The sequence below is a fragment of the Symphalangus syndactylus genome, chromosome 3 (genome assembly GCF_028878055.3).
Source record: "Symphalangus syndactylus isolate Jambi chromosome 3, NHGRI_mSymSyn1-v2.1_pri, whole genome shotgun sequence".
Taxonomy (NCBI): domain Eukaryota; kingdom Metazoa; phylum Chordata; class Mammalia; order Primates; family Hylobatidae; genus Symphalangus; species Symphalangus syndactylus.
This window is the reverse complement of record NC_072425.2, coordinates 67,954,125-67,973,470: the sequence shown is the minus strand read 5'-3', so window position 1 is coordinate 67,973,470 and position 19,346 is coordinate 67,954,125. Positions and strand designations below refer to the sequence as shown.

At 45.1% G+C, this 19,346-nt stretch overlaps 1 protein-coding gene across 15 annotated transcripts in view; it reads left to right on the top strand.

The window, feature by feature from the left end:
• Positions 1-19,346, top strand: part of GCNT1 (glucosaminyl (N-acetyl) transferase 1) — a 111,234-nt gene that overhangs the window by 47,478 nt on the left and 44,410 nt on the right. For 2 of the 15 annotated variants that reach the window (XM_055272215.2, XM_063636986.1), the window contains exon 1: positions 5,923-6,068. The exons of 5 other annotated variants lie outside the window; for them this stretch is intronic. The gene's annotated coding sequence lies outside the window, so the exon portion shown is untranslated. Of the gene's footprint in view, positions 1-5,894; positions 6,069-6,807; positions 6,926-17,537; positions 17,699-19,346 lie in introns of those variants that run through there. 8 more of the 15 variants (XM_063636983.1, XM_063636985.1, XM_063636984.1 and 5 more) reach the window with 8 other exon arrangements.

Here is a 19,346-nt window from a genome sequence, read left to right as displayed (position 1 = left end):
AAGGTGGTCAGAAAAGAAGGGAGGTCTAAATCTTGAGTAACCATGAGTTGAGGAGCTGGAGTGGGTAGGAAAAAGTCTGTAGGAATGGGTAGAGGGGTGAAGGAGGTAGACAGATTAAATAATTCAAGGCAACAAAAGAGAAGGTTTAAAGTGGTAAAAAGGAAGGATGAGGATGATGGGAAGGGAGAAGTCTTAGATGAGCTGGTTTAAGGAGAGCTCATGTTTCCCAAAGAGGCCTTTGAGGTTCTAGGTTACCTTTAGTAAATTGTGCCATTTTTGAGGCTATTAAACTGAATTAGTGCCATAATAGCATGTACTCAGTGGGGGAAGAGGAGGGCATCTGATAGAGTGAGAGTTACCCATGGCATTCGTGGATAGTCATCCCAAAGAAAAAAATCTTTAAAGGAGCCAAGAAAAAGTCCCACTTGATTAATTCCCTTGAACAATCCCCAGGTTGAGGAGCTGAGAAAACACAGAAGTCTCACAGGAGGGCCAAAGCATCTCTTTGCCTAAAACAACCAAAGTAACCTCTTACTGTTCAACAGACAAGATGGCCAGAGCACTGGTTCAAGACTTGAACTCACCCAAGAGTCCTCAAGTCCTGAACATGGCACCTTTACCTGGGTGGGGCTGGAGGAGGTCCCTAGGTGAGTTCCAGTCTTGAGCTGGATCACAGCAAAGAGAACTGTCAAATAAAAACCAAATCCAGATCTAGGTAAGGAGAGACTTTATTTAGAAGGATTAATGCAATAGACAAAGAGAATGTCGCAATAGGGGAGGGACGGCATTCTAATAGAATGCTTCAACCATAAGATCTGCAAGCTTTTGAAAGGTCAGGCAGAAAAGGGCTTTTCTTTTATTGGGAGTAGTAAACAATGTTAAAAAGAACCAGTATCGGCTGGGTGCGGTGGCTAACGCCTGTAATCCCAGCATTCTGAGAGGCGGAGGTGGGAGGATCACCTGAGGTCAGGAGTTTGAGACCAGCCTGACCAACATGGTGAAAACTCGTCTAAAAATACAAAATTAGCTGGGCATGGTTGGCACATGCCTGTAATCCCAGCTACTTGCGAGGCTGAGGCAGAAGAATCACTTGAACCCAGGAGGCAGAGGTTGCAGTGAGCTGAGATTGCACCACCATTGCACTCCAGCCTGGGCAACAAGAGCAAAACTCTGTCTCAGAAAAGAAAAAAAAAAAAGGACCAGTATCAGGGAGTGGGATGAGCAGGTGGCCCGATCAGGCAATTGATCAGGACAGAGTTTCTTTGTGGTCAGCTGGGAAGGGGCTTCTTGGGAGGGGATGTGATATGGTTTGGCTGTGTTCCCACCTAAACCCCACCCAAATCTCATCTTGAATTGTAATCCCCATAATCCCCACGTGGCGAGGAAGGGGCTCGGTGGAGGTGATTGGATCGTGGGGGCAGTTTCTCCCGTGTTGTTTTTGTGATAGTGAGTGAGTTCTCAGGAGATCTGATGGTCTTATAAGGCTGTTTTCCCTGCTCTTGCTTGCTCTCTCTCACCTGCCGCCAAGTAAGATGTGCGTCTTCCCCTTCTGCCATGATTATAACTTTCCTGAGGCCCCCCAGCCATGCAAAACTGTGAGTCAATTAAACCTCTTTTCTTTTCTTTTTTTTTTTTTTTTTTGGTTAGACAGAGTCTCACTCTGTCGCCAGGCTGGAGTGCAGTGGCATGATCTCAGCTCACTGCAACCTCCACCTCCTGGGTTCAAGCGACTCTCCTGCCTCAGCCTCCTGAGTAGCTGGGATTACAGGTGTGCACCACCACGCCCAGCTGATTTTTGTATTTTTAGTAGAGACAGAGTTTCACCATGTTGGTCAGGCTGGTCTCGAACTCCTAACCTTGTGATCCGCCCACCTTGGCCTCCCAGAGTGCTGAGATTACAGGCATGAGCCACCGCACCCAGGCTTTAAACCTCTTTTCTTTATAAATTATCCAGTCTCAGAAATGTCTTTATAGCAATGTGAAAGCAGACTAATACAGGATGTTAAGGGGCTTATTCCAAGTTCCAATGCTGGTTTAGGCTGAGACTAGATTAAAGGGCAAAGACCTGATGGAAGGAGAAAAGCCTGACTGAAGTTTGATCAAGTAAGGTGTTTGCCCAGATTGATCAGTAGGGGCAAATGGTTCAGCTAACCATTAATGAGAATGGAAATGTGGAGGGCATGTCTATGGCCTTGTCGTAGGTGTGAAAGGATGTTATCCATGATGCTTACCTAAGTCATCTGGGGAAAGGTGGTTCTGTGTAGTTAGTGGTTTCTCCGAAAATACAGCCGGGAGAGGATCTTCACTGTTCTCTAGTAACACAAAGTATAGGTCAAGCAACACCATCCCCTTATTTTTTTTAATTTATTCTTATTTATTTATTTTTGAGATGGAATCTTGCTCTGTCACCCAGGCTGGAGTGCACTGGCATGATCTTGGCTCACTGGAACCTCTGCCTCCCGGATTCAACCGATTCTCGTGCCTCAGCCTCCCCAGTAGCTAGGATTACAGGCGTGTGCCACCGCACCCAGCTAATTTTTATATTTTTAGTAGAGACGGGGTTTCGCCACGTTGGCCAGGCTAGTCTTGAACTCCTTACCTCAAGTGATCTGCCCACCTCGGCCTCCCTAAGTGCTGGGATTACAGGCATGAGCCACCATGCCCGGCCTCTCTCCCATTATTTGATTGTACTTGTAACTATAGTTTTATTATGACATTTTAAGAATATATTGCTATTGTATTAATCATTACTATGACAGCTGTGTTTATCAGACACTCTCCCACATCTATAATATTAGAAGAGTTGGGTATTTGTGATCATGAGTTTGCTCCTTGTGCTGCTTATTGAAGTATGTCTTAGAGTTCAAACTCAAGCTTCTATCCTCTGCTTTGTGAGCCAGGACTGGGACTTAGCAAATCACATTTCCTATAAGGTTTTGCTTATAAGGGGTGTTTGAGGAGAGGGACTTGCTACTTTATAGCTGCTTACTGTTCCTGTCCGTGTTACCAAGCAATGGCTCTTCAACCTGGCTGCAGCAGCAGCTGGTTCCAGTTTCTTAGATTTGTTTGTTTGTTTTAATCCACCCTCTCCCATCCAGCCTCAGTGTTTACCTTCAGAGATAAAACACCAGCTGGGTACCACCCCCTCCCTTGAGGTCTGACTCCCAGCCAACCAGGGGCCCTCTCCTGGCTCTTAGGTTCTGATAACTCCAACACTTCCCCTCTCCCCAGCTCTGTGCATGGCAGCTGCTTCCTGCAGTTACTCCCTCTCTGTTACTACAATGTTTTTGCCTTGCCATCTTCATGACCTTAAATTCTCTGTAAAAATAATTGCTGTGATTTCTGTTTTCTGACTGGGCCCTGACTGATACACCCTTAAGCATTCCAGAAATACCTTCTAAACTACTTGTATAGATTTATGGGTGTATGTCATTGCAGGCATTAAAAATAAGTGGGCTGGGCAAGGTGGCTCACACCTGTAATCCCAGCATTTTGGGAGAATGAGGTGGGTGGATTGCTTGAGCGTGGGAGTTCGAAACCAGCCTGAGCACCATGGTGAAACCCTGTCTCTACAAAAAATACCAAAAAATTACTGGGCATGGTGGCACACACCTGTAGTCCCAGCTACTTGGGAGGTTGAGGTGGAAGAATCACCTGAGCAGGGGTGAGTTGAGGCTGCAGTGAGCTGTGATTGCGCCACTGTGCTCCAGCCTGAGTAACAGAGTGAGACCCTGTCACACACACACACACAAAATGGATTACACTTATGGTATATAGGCAGTATCCAACTGACAAACAAGATATATTCCAAAAGTTAATTCATAAATCTATTGCTTGGCCACCACCCCTGGCTAATTTATCTATTTTTATTTTGTAGAGGTGAGGTCTGGCTATGCTGCCTAGGCTGATCTCAAACTCCTAGGCTCAAGTGATACTTGCACCTCAGCTTCCTAAAGTGTTGGAATTACAAGCGTGAGCCATTGCAAACAGCCAGCTATACTTTATTTTTAATTAATTAATTTATTTATTTTTGAGATGGAGCCTTGCTTTGTCACCCAGGCCAGAGTGCAGTGGCACAATCTCGGCTCACTGCAACCTCCACCTCCCGGGTTCAAGCAATTCTCATGCCTCAGCCTCCCGAGTAGCTGGGACTACAGGCACAACGCCACTGCAGCTGGCTAATTTTTGTATTTTTAGTAGAGATGGGGTTTTGGTATGTTGGCCAGGCTGGTCTCAAACTCCTGACTTCAGGTGATCCACCCACCTCGGCCTCCCAAAGTGCTGGAATTACAGGCATGAGCCACTGTGCCCGGCCCCGGCTACACTTTAAACTTATGTTTAGCAATTAATATGTCAGTATTTTAACTTACAAATGACTCAGACATTTAATGAATATCTATTACTTAATTTAATATGTTCGAAATTTCAAGTCATCAAAAAAGATTTTTAAAACTATTTTTAAATAGACAAATTTTATAAAACATATTTTTAAAAGTTTATTTATAAACTTTTATTCCATTTACATTTACCTAATCCACTTGCTCTTAACAATTATGCTTGAATTGCTCATGAAAAATTTCATGAAATATTAAACAAAGCTAGCCATTGAAGGAGTTCAGGAGTTTTTCCCAAAATCATTTCCTCTCCCCTAAATTGTCCCTCTCCAATGAAGAGGGTACACAAGCTCCTAAAATCTCAGTTTTTGTTGGGGGAGGCAGAGGGAATATTAATTTTTCTTTTCTGTGATACCCCCTACACGAAATCTGTGTACTTTTTCTCTTGTTAATCTACCTGCGGTCAATTTATTTCATAGACTTAGTTATCCAAGCCTCAGAGAGTAGAGGGGAAGTCTTTCTTCCTCTACACCATCATCTTATGTTAATTTTTGTTGACAAATCAGGCAAGTATCAAACATATCACAGTCTAATGGCCTCCGAGTTAGAATTTTTTTTTTTTTTTGAGATAGAGTCTCGCCCTGTTGCCCAGGCTGGAGTGCAGTGACGCGATCTCGGCTCACTGCAAGCTCCGCCTCCTGGTTTCACGCCATTCTCCTGCCTCAGTCTCCCGAGTAGCTGGGACTACAGGCGCCCGCCACCAAGCCCGGCTAATTTTTTGTATATTTAGTAGAGACGCGGTTTCACCATGTTAGCCAGGATGGTCTCGATCTCCTGACCTCGTGATCCGTCCGCCTCGGCCTCCCAAAGTGCTGGGATTACAGGCGTGAGCCACTGCGCCTGGCCAGAATTTTTTTTAAACAACATGGAAACAAATAAGACCTCGTTCTGTTTTCTAGGAGCTAAAAATCCAACGAAAGAAGACACAGACACAATATTCCTCTTGTTACAAAGATAACTGTGTCAACTTTTATAACTGACACAAAGATCTGTGCTATAAAGGCGGGGAAGGTTTTTTCCTACTTTCCACAGCACTGTGGATTGTTCCACAGTTTAATTTGTTCTTAAGTTTTATGTGGAAATACACATGAATGTAATGAGTTCTTAAATGCTAAATTTAGGAAGCAAGGTTCGTTAGGGGAAAGAAAAAAACACCTGCATGGTTATCTCTAAACTTTACATATCAAGAACCTTGGAATTTAATTTTATTGTTGTTCTATAACATATTTTCATGTTTAAAATCAGAAAAGGCAGCAATTCTCGAGTTTCCTGCTTTCGAGGAAGGGAAGCATAAAATGTTTAAAAAGACGCCGCACACACACACACCTCTAAGAATCAGGGCACAGTGAGGAAGAGGAGCGAGGAAGCACTAGGATCGCAGCGCTACTCCCAGACCACGTCAGTGCCCAGAGGGCGCCCTCCCCTGTAGGCGGGAACCGCGAGTCTGCAACAAGTCTCCAAGCCCCGCGCTCGCGCAGGTGGGCGAGGCGGGGACGTGGTGGGCGGGGCCTAGAAAGGCGGGGCCTCTGGGGGCGGCCCCGGGGCAGGCCCCGCTGGTGCGAGGGCTGCAGGCGCAGCTCCGGAGCGCCTAGAGCGCGGCGCGGGGCGGGAGCTTGGTGGAGCAGGAGCGGCTGGGCATCCTCCTGAGACTCCGGGGCCAGACGCCCACTCCAGGTAACAGGTTCTCCCTCGTGCTCCCCGGCTCGGCCGCCCGGCGGCGGGGGAAGGCTGAGAAGGATGGGTGGGAGGGAGCCGGCTCTCAGCCAGTGCCCCGTGACCCCGGGCGGGCTGGGCTCCCCCGCGGAGGAGGAAGCAGAACCGGGGTGCACCCGGGACCGGGATGGAGCGGCGCCTCTTCCTTCCACCTTCATTTTCCGTCCGCTCAGTGGGGCTGGGACGCCGGTGCCCCGTGTCCCCTGAAAGTCACTTTCTGGCCTCTTGCCCCTGGTCCGTGTAGCTTAGACGTCGGAGGGGTTGGCTGCGGGCGTGGATAGGCAGGAAACGAACAGACTCGCTGCCATCCCTTGGATGCCAGGGGCTTAACTTCATTTAACTTCATTGAATCCTAACCCCAGCCCGGCTAAGATGCATTTTCACCCCTACTTTACTGATAAAGAGGTAAATGACTCACCCTGGAGCAAACTATTACTAATAAGAAAAGAGACGTTAGTTTAGGGGCTCCGAAGCCTCTCCTTTCCTGCTCCCTCGCTTTCCTTCTTCTCGCGGCAGTCTAGGAAACTCGCGCGCAGGGTCTATTACGAAAACAAGTGATTCGTCGTAAAAGCATTTTACCCCCTCCTAGGTTTCTCTTTCTTCTTTTTTTTAAGTATCTCAGGCAGATTCCTCCAAGTTTTGGTTATTAGGTTTTTGAAATGGAAGAAGCCCTTGCTCACTGCTTCTTTTCTCCTGGCAGCGCTTTCTGCGCAGCACAGGCACCCTCGCCTGTCACGCCTCCCTCTCCTCTTCCCGTCTCCCAACGTGGATGAGGGCGCCTGCAGATCCCGGCTAGGGCACGGGCCGCCTAGGCCGAGGTAGGTTCTGTAGGCACCTGGCATGCTGTAGATGCATATAAACGTTGCCCTGTACACCCTTTGCCTTGTTACTTCTTTCTGCAGAAAAGAGAGTCGTTTTTTTACACATAATGGGGCAAGAGGCCAATTGGGAAGATATATGGTGTTCAAAGAAAGCCATGGTGCCTTGAGATGAGAATGCGGCCACAGCTTTTTGTGGGCTGAATTTGATGGGTGGGAGGTGAGAGACGTGGTCTGGAAGTTGTCTCTTCGTCTGGCATTCTGCCCCCCTTCCAGAGCTGTTCTGAAAGGCCGGTTTGTTTTACAGAGGGGAGGAGGAGGGGTTAATAGTTTTTAAAGATCAGTGTAAATTACCTGCTAGGAGCTTAGGCAATTCCAGGCAGGCCCCCCTGCTGGAGGCTTTGGTAACAGATTTCAGCTCTAGCAGGGAGTAAAACTCAGACTGTGTAGATACCTGCTTTTTCTTAAAGGAATTTTTTTCAGGCCCTTAAAATGGTAGTTTTGGGAAACTGATTTCTTAGAAATGGCAAACTCCTTTATTTTTAAACACAATATACCAAACTATGAATTTACTTTTAAAAAGTTTTACTGGCCGAGAGGTTGATATTTTTTCCATTTCATGAGGGTTTGACGGTCACTGCCACCTCCTCTGCCCGTCCTTCAACTTTGCCCTGTAAAGGACCTCCTTAGCCTTGGCCCCAAGTTTGTACTAGATTCTGTCCTTCATTAATTATAGTTCATTCTTGATTAATGATAGCAATGCTTCCACTCACTTTTTAAGGAGTTACTCCTTTTCCATTTGTAATTGAATTGCTTAACAGTAAGAAAAACGTTTTTCCCTAAAACTGGGATCACAAAATCCACTTTATCCACATGGACTAAACAGGTAATGCACGAGAGTGCTTGGTTGGGCCCAGGTGACTGCAGAGGAACCTGCTAAGTCTGGGTGGATATTGGCCGTTTCCACCCAGTATCCATGCAGGAATTCCCATGCAGCCATACAGTGTAGGCAGCTTTTTTTTTTTTTTTTTTTCCACGAATACCTGAGAACTTTTACTTAAAAATAAAAAATGTAAAGCCTGATTTTAAATATTGGCTCATATTTTTTCCTTTTTAGAACACAAAGAGGGCCGGGTGCAGTGGCTCACACCTGTAATCCCGGCACTTTGGGAGGCCGAGGCGGGTGGATCACCAGATCAGGAGTTCAAGACCAGCCTGGTCAAGATGGTGTCTCTACTAAAAATTCAAAAATTAGCTGGGCGTGGTGGCCGGGTGCCTCTAATCCCAGCTACTTGGGAGGCTGAGACAGAGAATTGCTTGAACCCGGGAGGCAGAGGTTGCACTGAGCCAAGATTGACCACTGCACTCCAGCCTGGGTGACAGAGCAAAGAGCCTGTCTCAAAAAAAAAACAAAAACAAAGAGCCTGGGCATGGTGGCTCACACCTATAATCCCAACATTTTGAGAGGCCGAGGCAGGTGGATCACTTATGTCAGGAGTTCAGGACCAGCCTGACCAACATGGCAAAACCCCATCTCTACAAAAATGTTCAAAAATTAGCCAGGTGTGGTGGTGGGCACCTGTAATCCTAGCTACTCAGGAGGCTGAGGCAGGATAATTGCTTGAACCCGGGAGGCGGAGGTTGGGATGAGCAGGGATCATGCCACTGCACTCAAGCCTGGACAACAGAGTGAAGCTCCATCTCAAAACAAAAATCCCACAAAGAATAAAATCAAATTTGTTTCGTGCATCATCTGTTTGCAAAGCTCTGCCTTAAAAACTGCTAATGTACACGGTGATTATATTCTCTGATGAATGGAAAATTCTGAACTGTGATGTAGATATTGTACATTTTTCATGAAGTGAAGTGGTAGAAAACAGAAATTACTACTGGAAATGATCTCTTCTGACTGTCAAATTCTGTTTTCTATGAAGTGTGTGGTATTTCAGCTATACTGTATTTTTTTTTTAATAGAGCCAACCAAGGACTCTTGTCACTATTTTTATTTATTCTAATGAGAAATGTATTCATGGTTCCAGGTCAGTATGTCAAATGTCTAACTCCCTGTCTTAAAAAGGGAGTTCCCAAATGACTGTTCATATAACCGTATGTGTTTCTTGCGGAGACTGTCTGTATTCTTGGCTTTGTCACTGGATTTGTGGCTTAGTGCTATCACGTTTCCTATTTGAGGCAAATGCCATGTATGTTTAGACCAGCCTTTCTCAATTGTGGCACTTTTGACATTTTTGGCCAGTTAAATTTTGTTGTGGGGACTGTCCTGTGCATTGCAGGATGTTTAGCAGCATCTCTGGCCTCTACCTACTAAATGCTAGTGCACCCTCCCTGCAGTTAAACGACCCCAAATGTCTCCAGACATAGGCAAATGTTCCCCAGAGAACAAAGTCATCTTTGGTTGAGGAACAAAATGAACCTATATTTAAGATGGTCTAAACGTTTCTGAGATGGCCTAAACATTTATAAGCTTAACAATTAACTTCAAACTCTTCACAACTAGAGAAGCTATTTGTAAATTTAAACATCTGACGCTTTGAAACACCTTTATCATAAAGATAACTAAACCAGTGTTCTTTGTGAATGGCCAATGTGTCCTGCCAGTTTCTTTTCTTTTTTTTTCTTTTTCCTATTCTGAGAAGCATGTCCTGCCAGTTTCTGTCTCCAAAGAAATTTCAAGTGTTCAGTGCATTTGTTAAATTTCATAAAGTTTAAAAAGTTGGAAATGAAAAAGGAATTCTACGGTAGTTTTAAGTAGAATTTAGTTTTAAGAAAAATAAACCTCTTTTTAGCTAACAGCAATAAAACGAAGACTGCTGTGTATTTCTGTAATCTGAAAAATCTCAACTTTCTCAAAGGGAGCGCTACATAATGTATGATATAATTTATATCAGAAGAAAACATGTCCTGGAAATGTAGCCCTCTTTATTAGGACTTAACATGTGCTCAGGGAGGTTGAAAACAGCCTTGATTATGGAGGATGGCTCCTTAGCTGGGGATTAGCTATCCACTGTTCCCTTCCAGAAATCAAACTAATTTGTAAAACTCAGGACTGGCTACGTAATTTGTGGGGCCCCTTGTTAAAAAAAATTAAGAATTTGAGCATGGTGACCACAGAACATTAAGCCAAGCACAGGGCCCAGTGTGACTGCGTTGGTTGCCCACCCATGAGCTGGCCCTGGTGAAACTCTTTATTCATAGCTAAGAGTAAGGTTGTGGTCACAAATGCAAATCTAAACCGTGAAATGTTACTGCTGCCACTAGGCACCTGGAGTTTTTGCTTCCTTTATTGTTCTTCTGTTTCCAGTGAGGAGTCTGCATGTATTTGGTCATCAATGCAATAATGTTACTAAGAAATCCTCCTATGATTGATTTTTCCTTTGGTAAAGAGGTAGCCAAATTTTTGTTCATTAGAGTCATGGGTACTGGAGCAACCTATTTATTCAGGCATTCATTGAACAACTATTTACTGAGCATCTGTTAGATGCCCGGCATTGCTCGCTCCAGGGCCACAGCTGTGAACAAGATGGAGGGTCCCTGCCTTTATGAACTTATGAGCTTATGAGCCAAACGCATAGTCACACCGGCTCAGGCTATCACAATCCTAAGTGGTACTTAGGAAAGCACAGGGTGTTAGGGGAGCATGTGACCTTGAGACCTAACCTGGTTTAGGGGAGAGGGACTGTTCAGGGAAGTCCTGCTTAAAAAATGATATTTAAAATAAGGCCTGGGGGCAGGTACAGTGGCTCACACCTGTAATCCTAGCACTTTGGGAGGCTAAGATGGGAGAATCGCTTGAGGCCAGGACTTTGAGACCAGCCAGGTCAACATAGCGAGACTCCCATCTCTCTTTTTTTTTTTTTTTGTAAAAATAATAATTAAAAAAAAGGCCAAAAGATTAGTAGGAGTTAGTGCAGTACATTAGGGGATAAACTTACAGGCTGAAAGAGCTGAGATCAAGAGTAAAATATGTCTTGGGTCATTTTTAGGATTTTGGACTTTAATGTCAGCATAGTGGAAACCCACTTTTTGTTTGTTTGTTCCAGACAGGGTCTCACTCTGTTGCCCAGGTTGGAATGCAGTGGCACCATCTTGGCTCACTGCAACCTCCACCTCCCAGGCTCAGGTGATCCTCCCACCTCAGCCTCCTGAGTAGCTGGGACTACAGGCACACGCCACCATGCCTGGGTAATTTTTGTATTTTTAGTGGAGATGGGGTTTTGCCATGTTGCCCAGGCTGGTCTCAAACTCCTGGGTTCAAGCGATCTGCCCACGTTGGCCTCCCAGAGTGCTGGGAATTACAGGTGTAAGCCACCACCCCTGACCACTAAAGGGTTTTTGATTTGAGGTTGTTTTGTTTGTTGAAGACAGTGTCTCACTTTGTTGTCCAGGATGAAGTGCAGTGGCTATTCACAGGTGAGATCATAGCACACTTCAGTTGAACTCCTAGGCTCAAGTGATCCTCCCACTTCAGCCTCTCAAGTAGTTGAGACTATAGGCATGGGCTACCATATCTGACTAGAAGTAGTTTTATTTTGAACCCAGCAAGTCCCGAGTCCTTTATGTTTTCTCTAAATTCTACCTAAAAATTGAATATACTTCTTTAGTTCATCTCTCTCACATTTTCTCAAAGGCAGATACTGGGCCAGGTAGCAATTCCTACATTCTTCTCAGAAATGTTCTTAGGAAGATCCCTGATATGGTGAAATATCCTCTCAATTTTCCTTGTTAGGGCAGGCAGTAGTGTTGCCCACATTCCTCCAGTTCATTTTCTCCAGTTTCCAATGAGATTTTTTTGTTTTTGAGACAGTCTTGCTATGTTGCTTGGGCTGGAGTGCAGTGGCTATTCACAGGAGCAATCATAGCACACTGCCATCAAACTCCTGGGCTCAAGTGATCCTCCTGCCTCAGCCTCCCTTGTAGCTGCGACTGCATAGGCACTGCTGTGCCTGACTCTGATTTGAGTTTTTTTTTTTAGACGGAGTCTTGCTCTGTCACCCAGACTGGAGTGCAATGGTGCAATCTCGGCTCACTGCAACCTCTGCCCCAAGTAGCTGGAATTAGATGCGCGTCACCACACCCAGATAATTTTTGTATTTTTAGTAGAGACAGGGTTTCAGCATATTGGCCAGGATGGTCTTGAACTCCTGACCTCAAGTGATCCTCTCACCTTGGCCTCCCAAAGTCCTAGGATTACAGGTGTGAGCCACCGCGCCTGGCCTAATTTGAGTTTGTAAAATGATCGCTGTTGCTGTGTAGAGAATAATTTAGAGAGGTAGGTCCTGCTGGCATGTACGGTGTCTTTGTGCAAACCCAAAAAAGGCTTCTATTCTGTGTGGACCAATTAGAAAAAATGCACCACTGTGTCCCAGCTAGGCCAGGTCAAAAGGCTTCAGCCCCCTGAGCCAGACTTGTTGCGCAGGCACAGCCTGTACAATCATGTGGCCACCCTGGGGAGGAGGAGGGTGGATGTGAACAAACAGTGCTTTTGCAGTCACCCAGGGGTGGTGTAGCAGCACTGGATAAAGCTTAATGACAGGTAAGGATTGAGATTGAGTGAGATTGGGTTTGTAGTTAAAATCAGCAAGAAGGTGGTGATTATTTGGATATGGTTGATGGAGGTAGCAAAGATGTTTCAAAAGTTTCTGGCATAAACAACTGAGTAGGGTGGGATGGTGGAACCATTATGGTAATTGAGAACACAGGAGGAGGAGCAGGTTGGCACGAGGTGTGGGAGGGAAGATAATGCCTTTTTGGATGTGTGTTTTGTTTGTGAGACATCCAAGTAAAGATGAGGAGTAGACAGTTGCTACTCCTGGAAGAGATCCGGGGTGGAGATACATGTTTGGGAGCTGTTGCATATAAGTATTACTGCATAAAAAGCACTCATCCAAAGAGGGTGTAGAATGAGAAAAGAAAAGGGCTGGACCCATAGAGTTTGATCACTGTATTTGGTAGAGGAAGAGAGGCCTGTTAAGGGTACTGAGAAGTGTGATATTCATGCAGGGCAGGGAGGAAATGAGGGGTCTATGATGTTTTGTTTTGTTTCAGATTGAAATGGGAGAAATTTAAACATGCTCTAATGCTACTGGGATTTTGTTTGTTTGTTTTGTTTTTGACAGGATCTCTCTCCATTGCCCAGGCTGGAGTGCAGTGGCACAATCTTAGCTCACTGCAACCTCCACCCGCTGGGGCTCATGCCATCCTCCCACCTCAGCCTTCAAGTAGCACCAAGGGTGTACAGCACTACGCCTGGCTAATTTTTGTATTCTTTTTCTAGAGACGGGTCTCACCATCTCTGTTGTCCAGGCTGGTCTCAAATTCCTGAGCTGAAGCAATCTGCCTACCTTGGCTTCCCAAAGTGTGGGATTATAGGCATGAGACACTGTGTCTGGCCGCTACTGGGAATTTTCTGGTAGAGAGGAAGAGCCTAAAGATGCAGGAGGGTGAAATAAATGATAGGACCAGTTTTCAGAGAGTGAGAACATAGTGCAGAAATTGGTCTTTGGTGGAAGGAGGGAGGCAGAAGATGGATAAAGATGCTTTAGATTTTGGGACCGGAATCGTGAGGACTTTTTCTGAAGAAAGTGGCAAAACCATTGGCTGAGTTTGGGGTATGTCTGTGTGTGCAGTCAGATATTTCTTCAACCAGCATTTAGTAAGCATTTTCTAGTGCCAAGCTTTTGTTTGGCTCCCTGGAAAGTATTATGAATGATGATTGCCTTGAAGCTTGGCCCTGTACACCTGAAATAGCCTCGCACCACTTTTTCTACAAATTGCTTCCTACCTTTGGCCTTACACGCTTGTTAACTAAAGGCAGTAAATGCTCAGCTGATCTTTTTTTTTTTCTTTGAGATGGAGTCTTGCTCTGTTGCCCAGGCTGGAGTGCAGTGGCACGATCTCTGCTCACTGCAACCTCTGCCTCCCAGGTTCAAGCGATTCTCCTGCCTCAGCCTCCCAAGTAGCTGGGACTACAGGTGCCCGCCACTGCGCCCAGCTAATTTTTTGTATTTTTAGTAGAGATGGCGTTTTCACCGTGTTAGCCCGGATGGTCTCGATCTCCTGACCTCGTGATCCACCCGCCTTGGCCTCCCAAAGTGCTGGGATTACAGGCGTGAGCCACCGCGCCGAGCCTCAGCTGATCTTTTGATGGGCATCAAAGCCACTAGGGGTGACAGTCCTGGAGAGGAAGGACCTTTTCAAGCCCCTTCCACATCATGCAGGTTCATGTCCCACGTCATGGTTCTCAGTGTTGGCTATGCATTAGTAACACCTGTGGAGCTTTAAAAAAAAATCTGACACCCAGGTCAAACTCTATACCAATTCCATCAAATCTCTGGTAGGGGGACTCAGTTATTGGTCCTTTTTGAAAGCTCCCTGGTGCTTCCAGTGTACAAACCAGATTGAGAGCTGCTTGCCTGTTGAGTGGCCCTGAGTCCAGTTAAAGCTACTCCTCTGTGTTGAGCTCCAGCCCCTGCTGCCTGGAGTTTACTGCATTTGTCAGTTGTGTGGGACAGAAAATAAGGCTGAGACCAATTGTGTAGGACAGAAAATGAGGTTGAGATCATATTGTTATCCAAAGCAGGAAGCAAAGGACAGTCCTTTGGGGGTGTTGAAAGGAAGTGTAAGAACTTCTGTTTATAGTTTTATAAGCATTTGAGGTCAAGAGTGCCAGTGGTCCCTCCTTCAGTGTTGTGCGTTTTTTTCTGTTTTTTTTGTTTTTTTAGGCAGTCTTGCTCTGTCACCCAGGCTGGAGTGCAGTGGCACAATCTGAGGTCACTGCAACCTCCACCTCCCAGGTTCAAGCGATTGTCCTGCCTCAGCCTCCTGAGTAACTGGGATTACAGGTGCATGCCACCATGCCTGGCTAATTAGTAGAGACAGGGTCTCACCATGTTGACCAGGCTGGTCTCGAACTCCTTACCTCAGGTGATCCGCCTGCCTGGGCCTCCCGAAGTGCTGGGATTACGGGCGTGAGTCACCGTGCATGGACCCTCCTTCAGTCCTGTGTCTTGTACGGTGAATGTGGTTTCTAAGGTGGATGAGGAGGCAGGGATTCCTTGCCTAGCTGGAGCCCTGCTCACCTGGCCATCAAGCATACTGTGAGATGTTGCAAGTTAGGAGCTATAGGGTTTCATCGAGTTGTTTAACTTTAGAAACACAAAGGCTTTAAATTAGAGCATCTCTCAACCTAGACTTGTCCCTGAGCAGGTGATACGTGTACTGAGATACTGCATTTCTCTCAGCCCTCTCCCTTAAGCCAAGAGAGCTGAAGCTGATGTTCAATGGTTACCTTTTGGTATATATGTCATGGCATGAGAAAGAATCACTGCTTTAGTCTGTAGAAGCTTTGTCATCCTTTGCCATGCCCTGGGGAGGGAGCAGGACCGTCCTTTGCATCCATCAGAGCATTCCTAGTTCTTTTGTTGCCAGATACGTAAGAGTGGTTCAGTTTACAGGTGTCTGCATCTCTCTTTAGCAGAAAGATGGGGTTTCAAATGTGTTGCCTCTTTACAATTTTGCTATGCCTATCAGTAGTCAGATATTTTGGGGAGAAGGGAAAAATCCAAGGTAAATGTGAGGTTCTTACAGTGAATTACTTTTCAAAAGAAATTTCTGCTACCAAGGGGCATTTGGGAAGTGGCTCTGTGGAGATGTTTTCATTGTAATGTGAACATATTGCCAAAAAATATTGTACATTTGTGAGTTATCAAAGCTCTCAAAGGAAAAAAAATTAAAAACTAGGAAACAGAATTGTCTAACTACTTTAATTGAAAAATATCAATGAGTTTTTAATCCATTTGTTAACTTTATGGGGCACCTGCAGACTATTTTGATTAGTCTTTACAATTGATTAAAACCCACCGGGCGAATTTCGCCAAAAAACTATGTGATTGGTGGATAGAGGAAACTAAGTGTCAAGATTTAGGTAGCAGAGCCAAGAGTGCACTACAATTGAAGTAATAGGTTTTATTGCATCCTCCAAGTTTTTGTATTATGATACATGTAATTTATTAGGACAGTAGTGAGAGACAGGACTAGCTGGATTTCCTAGGCCCACTAAGAATCCCTAAGCCTAGCTGGGAAGGTGACCGCGTCCACCTTTAAACACAGGGCTTGCAACTTAGCTCACACCCGACCAATCAGGTAGTACAGAGAGCTCACTAAAATGCTAATTAGGCAAAAACAGGAGGTAAAGACATAGCCAATCATCTATCGCCTGAGAGCACAGTGGGAGGGCCAGTGATCAGGATATAAACCCAGGCATCCAGCCAGCAACGGCTACCCTCTTCGGGTCCCCTCCCTTTGTATGGGAGCTCTGTTTCCACTCTATTAAATCTTGCAACTGCACTCTCTTCTGGTCTGTGTTTGTTACGGCTTGAGCTGAGTTTTCACTCATTGTCCACCATTGTTGTTTGCCACTGTCGCAGACCCGCCATTGACTTCCATCCCTCCAGATCTGGCAGGGTGTCTGCTGTGCTCCTGATCCAGCGAGGTGCCCGTTGCCACTCCCGATCGGGCTAAAGGCTTGCCATTGTTCCTGCATGGCTAAGTGCCCGGGTTCATCCTAATCAAGCTGAACATTAGTCACTGGGTTCCACAGTTCTCTTCCGTGACCCATGGCTTCTAATAGAGAATAACACTCACCGCATGGCCCAAGATTCCACTCCTTGGAATCCGTGAGGCCAAGAACCCCAGGTCAGTGAACACGAGGCTTGCCACCATTTTGGAAGCAGCCCACCACCATCTTGGGAGCTCTGGGAGCAAGGACCCCCTGGTAACAGTAGTATATACATACAATTTTTAAATAAACATACTTACATTAAGGGTACTCTTAGGGTCTACGCTAAGAAATTTTGCGTGCTTGTCATTAAAAACTTTGAGTCAAAGTCCTGTGTGTGTGTGTATATGACTTTGACTCTAAGTCAAGTGTAAACATAACTGTATAGATATGCCATGTATATAATGTAAATAAAATATATAATATATTTATTTATAAATAAGGCAGTCTGAGAACTTGCTTGCTGGTGAACTTTAAAACAGCCTCTTTCTCATGATATACCCCTCCAGTTTATCCAGTGGAAAAGAAAATTACTGCTAGATTAAAAATAAGTGCTTAGGCTGGGTGTGGTAGCTCATGCCTGTAATTTCAGCACTTTGGGAGGCCGAGGCAGGCAGATCGCTTGAGCCCAGGAGTTTGAGACCAGCCTGGGCAATATGGTAAAACACCATCTCTACATAAAAATACAGACATTAGCTGGGTGTGGTGGTGTGCATCTGTAGTCCCAGCTACTCAGGAGGCTGAGGTGGAAGGATTGCTTGAGCCTAGGAGTCGAGGCTGTGGTGAACCGTGATTGGGCCACTACATTCAAGCCTGGGTGACAGAGCGAGACCCTGTCTCAAAAAAAAAAAAAAAAAAGTGGTCAAACCAAAGAGTGATAAATACATTGCATACATGTCTTGTTTCTCTTGAAATGTCTACATTTTATCATTCCATAATGTACACATATATCAAAACATCACATTATACCCCATAAATATACACAATTATTATTTGTCAATTAAGAATTAAATTTTTTTTCTTTTTTTTTTTTTTAAGAAGCCACTTAATGTGCCGTTTGCAGAAGTCTTCTGGTTAGTGCAAGATTCAGCGGGGGTCAGGTGATCAAGAATTTCCTGAAATCAGCAGCTGGATCCAGGAATGCGCTTAGGACACCATCCCAGACTTTGGGGCCAGCCAGGCTTGTTTGTCCTCTTCATGTAAATGCAGAAGTTGCTTCTGAAATATCCCTAATCCTTTCATATAGGTGCAGCCCCCGATCTCATCCATTGTCTCTACACGTTTCTCATATCTGTTATGCTAACCAACACAGTCCTTGCATTCACCTAGGAGGATCTGGTTCTCACTCTACTTATGCTAATTAACAAAACCTCCTGTTTGCAATTAAAAATCCTGAAGCACATGCTATATCTGCTGCTGGAGTGTGGCCATCCCAGGAATGTGCTCCTGCCTGGGGCGCTTAACTTCCACAAACCCCAGGGTATAGATAAAAACCCGTACATGTATGTCTCACTGCTATGCGGAAGTGTTTTTCAAGTCAGAAATAGCTCACCAATTTTGTTGTTGATTACTTGTGTCAGAAAACTTATGAGTTCCCTGAAAATAAGAGGCATGGCTATAAAAATACGGGATTTAAAAAAACATGTATAAGTGGAAATTAGTACCTTTAACGTAAGTGTTTTCCAAAGACACTTCTGACCATTTCGAGGCATGTCCTCTGTGCTGTATTCTCCCATTAGGAAAGACACCAGTTTTTGATGGTAGATGTGATTTTGCAGCATGTCAGAAGTCAGCATTATGAGGTAGATTGGTCATGCTCAGTAATATTATTTTGGGTCAAAATAAGATGTAAATTTTTTTTTTTTTGAGACCAGTCTCGCTTTGTTGCCCAAGCTGGAGTGCAGTGGCACGATCACGGCTCACGGCTGTCTCTCCCCAGTCAGCTCAACTGGTTCTCCCACATCAACCTCCCGTAAATATTTTTTAAAAATGGACTAGGGGCTGGGCACAGTGGCTCAGCCTGTAATGCCAGCACTTTGGCAGGCTGAGGCTGGTGGATCACTTGAGGTCAGGAGTTCGAGACCAGCCTGGCCAACATGATGAAACCTCGTCCCTGCTAAAAATAAATTTAAAAAAATAGCCGGGTGTGGTGGCGCTCACCTGTAATCCCAGCTACTCAGGAGGCTGAAGTGGGAGAATCACTTGAACTCAAACCTGGGAGACAGAGGATGCAGTGAGTCAAGATCGCACCTCTGTACTTCAGCCTGGGCAACAGAGCAAGACTTTGTCTCAAAGAAAAAAAGGAAATGAGAAAAGAGAATGTGTGACTGACACCACAAAGAAATGTCAGATGTCTCTTTTGGGGTTCTGTGGGTGGCCCTCCCTCCCAAAAAAGTAGAATTGAGTGAAGGGAATGCAGTAGAGTGTGAAAGAACACATACCCACAAGGGTGAAGCTGCACACTCTGGTTAAAGGCAGCTTTCCACTAGATCTTGACCCTTATGCCCCAGGACTTCAGCTTTTTCTTGAGTTACAGAGGAGGGTGCAACTTGGGGCAAGATGGACTTTTTTGTTATGAACTTACAATATGCTCTTATAAGTTTTCTTTGTCATGTAAGTTTGAGAAATGCTGAATACCACGTCTCTGTCTTTAAATATTTACAGTAGACATGACTGTCTTAAGGGCTAAGAAATAAGGAGCCAAACCAGCAACAGAGAATCTTGTCTTTCTTTTCTTTTCTCTTCTTTTTTCTTTTCCTTTCTTTTCTTTTTTTTTTTTTTTGTGATGGAATCTCGCTCTGTCGCCCAGGCTGGAGTGCAATGGCGTGATCTCAGCTCACTGCAACT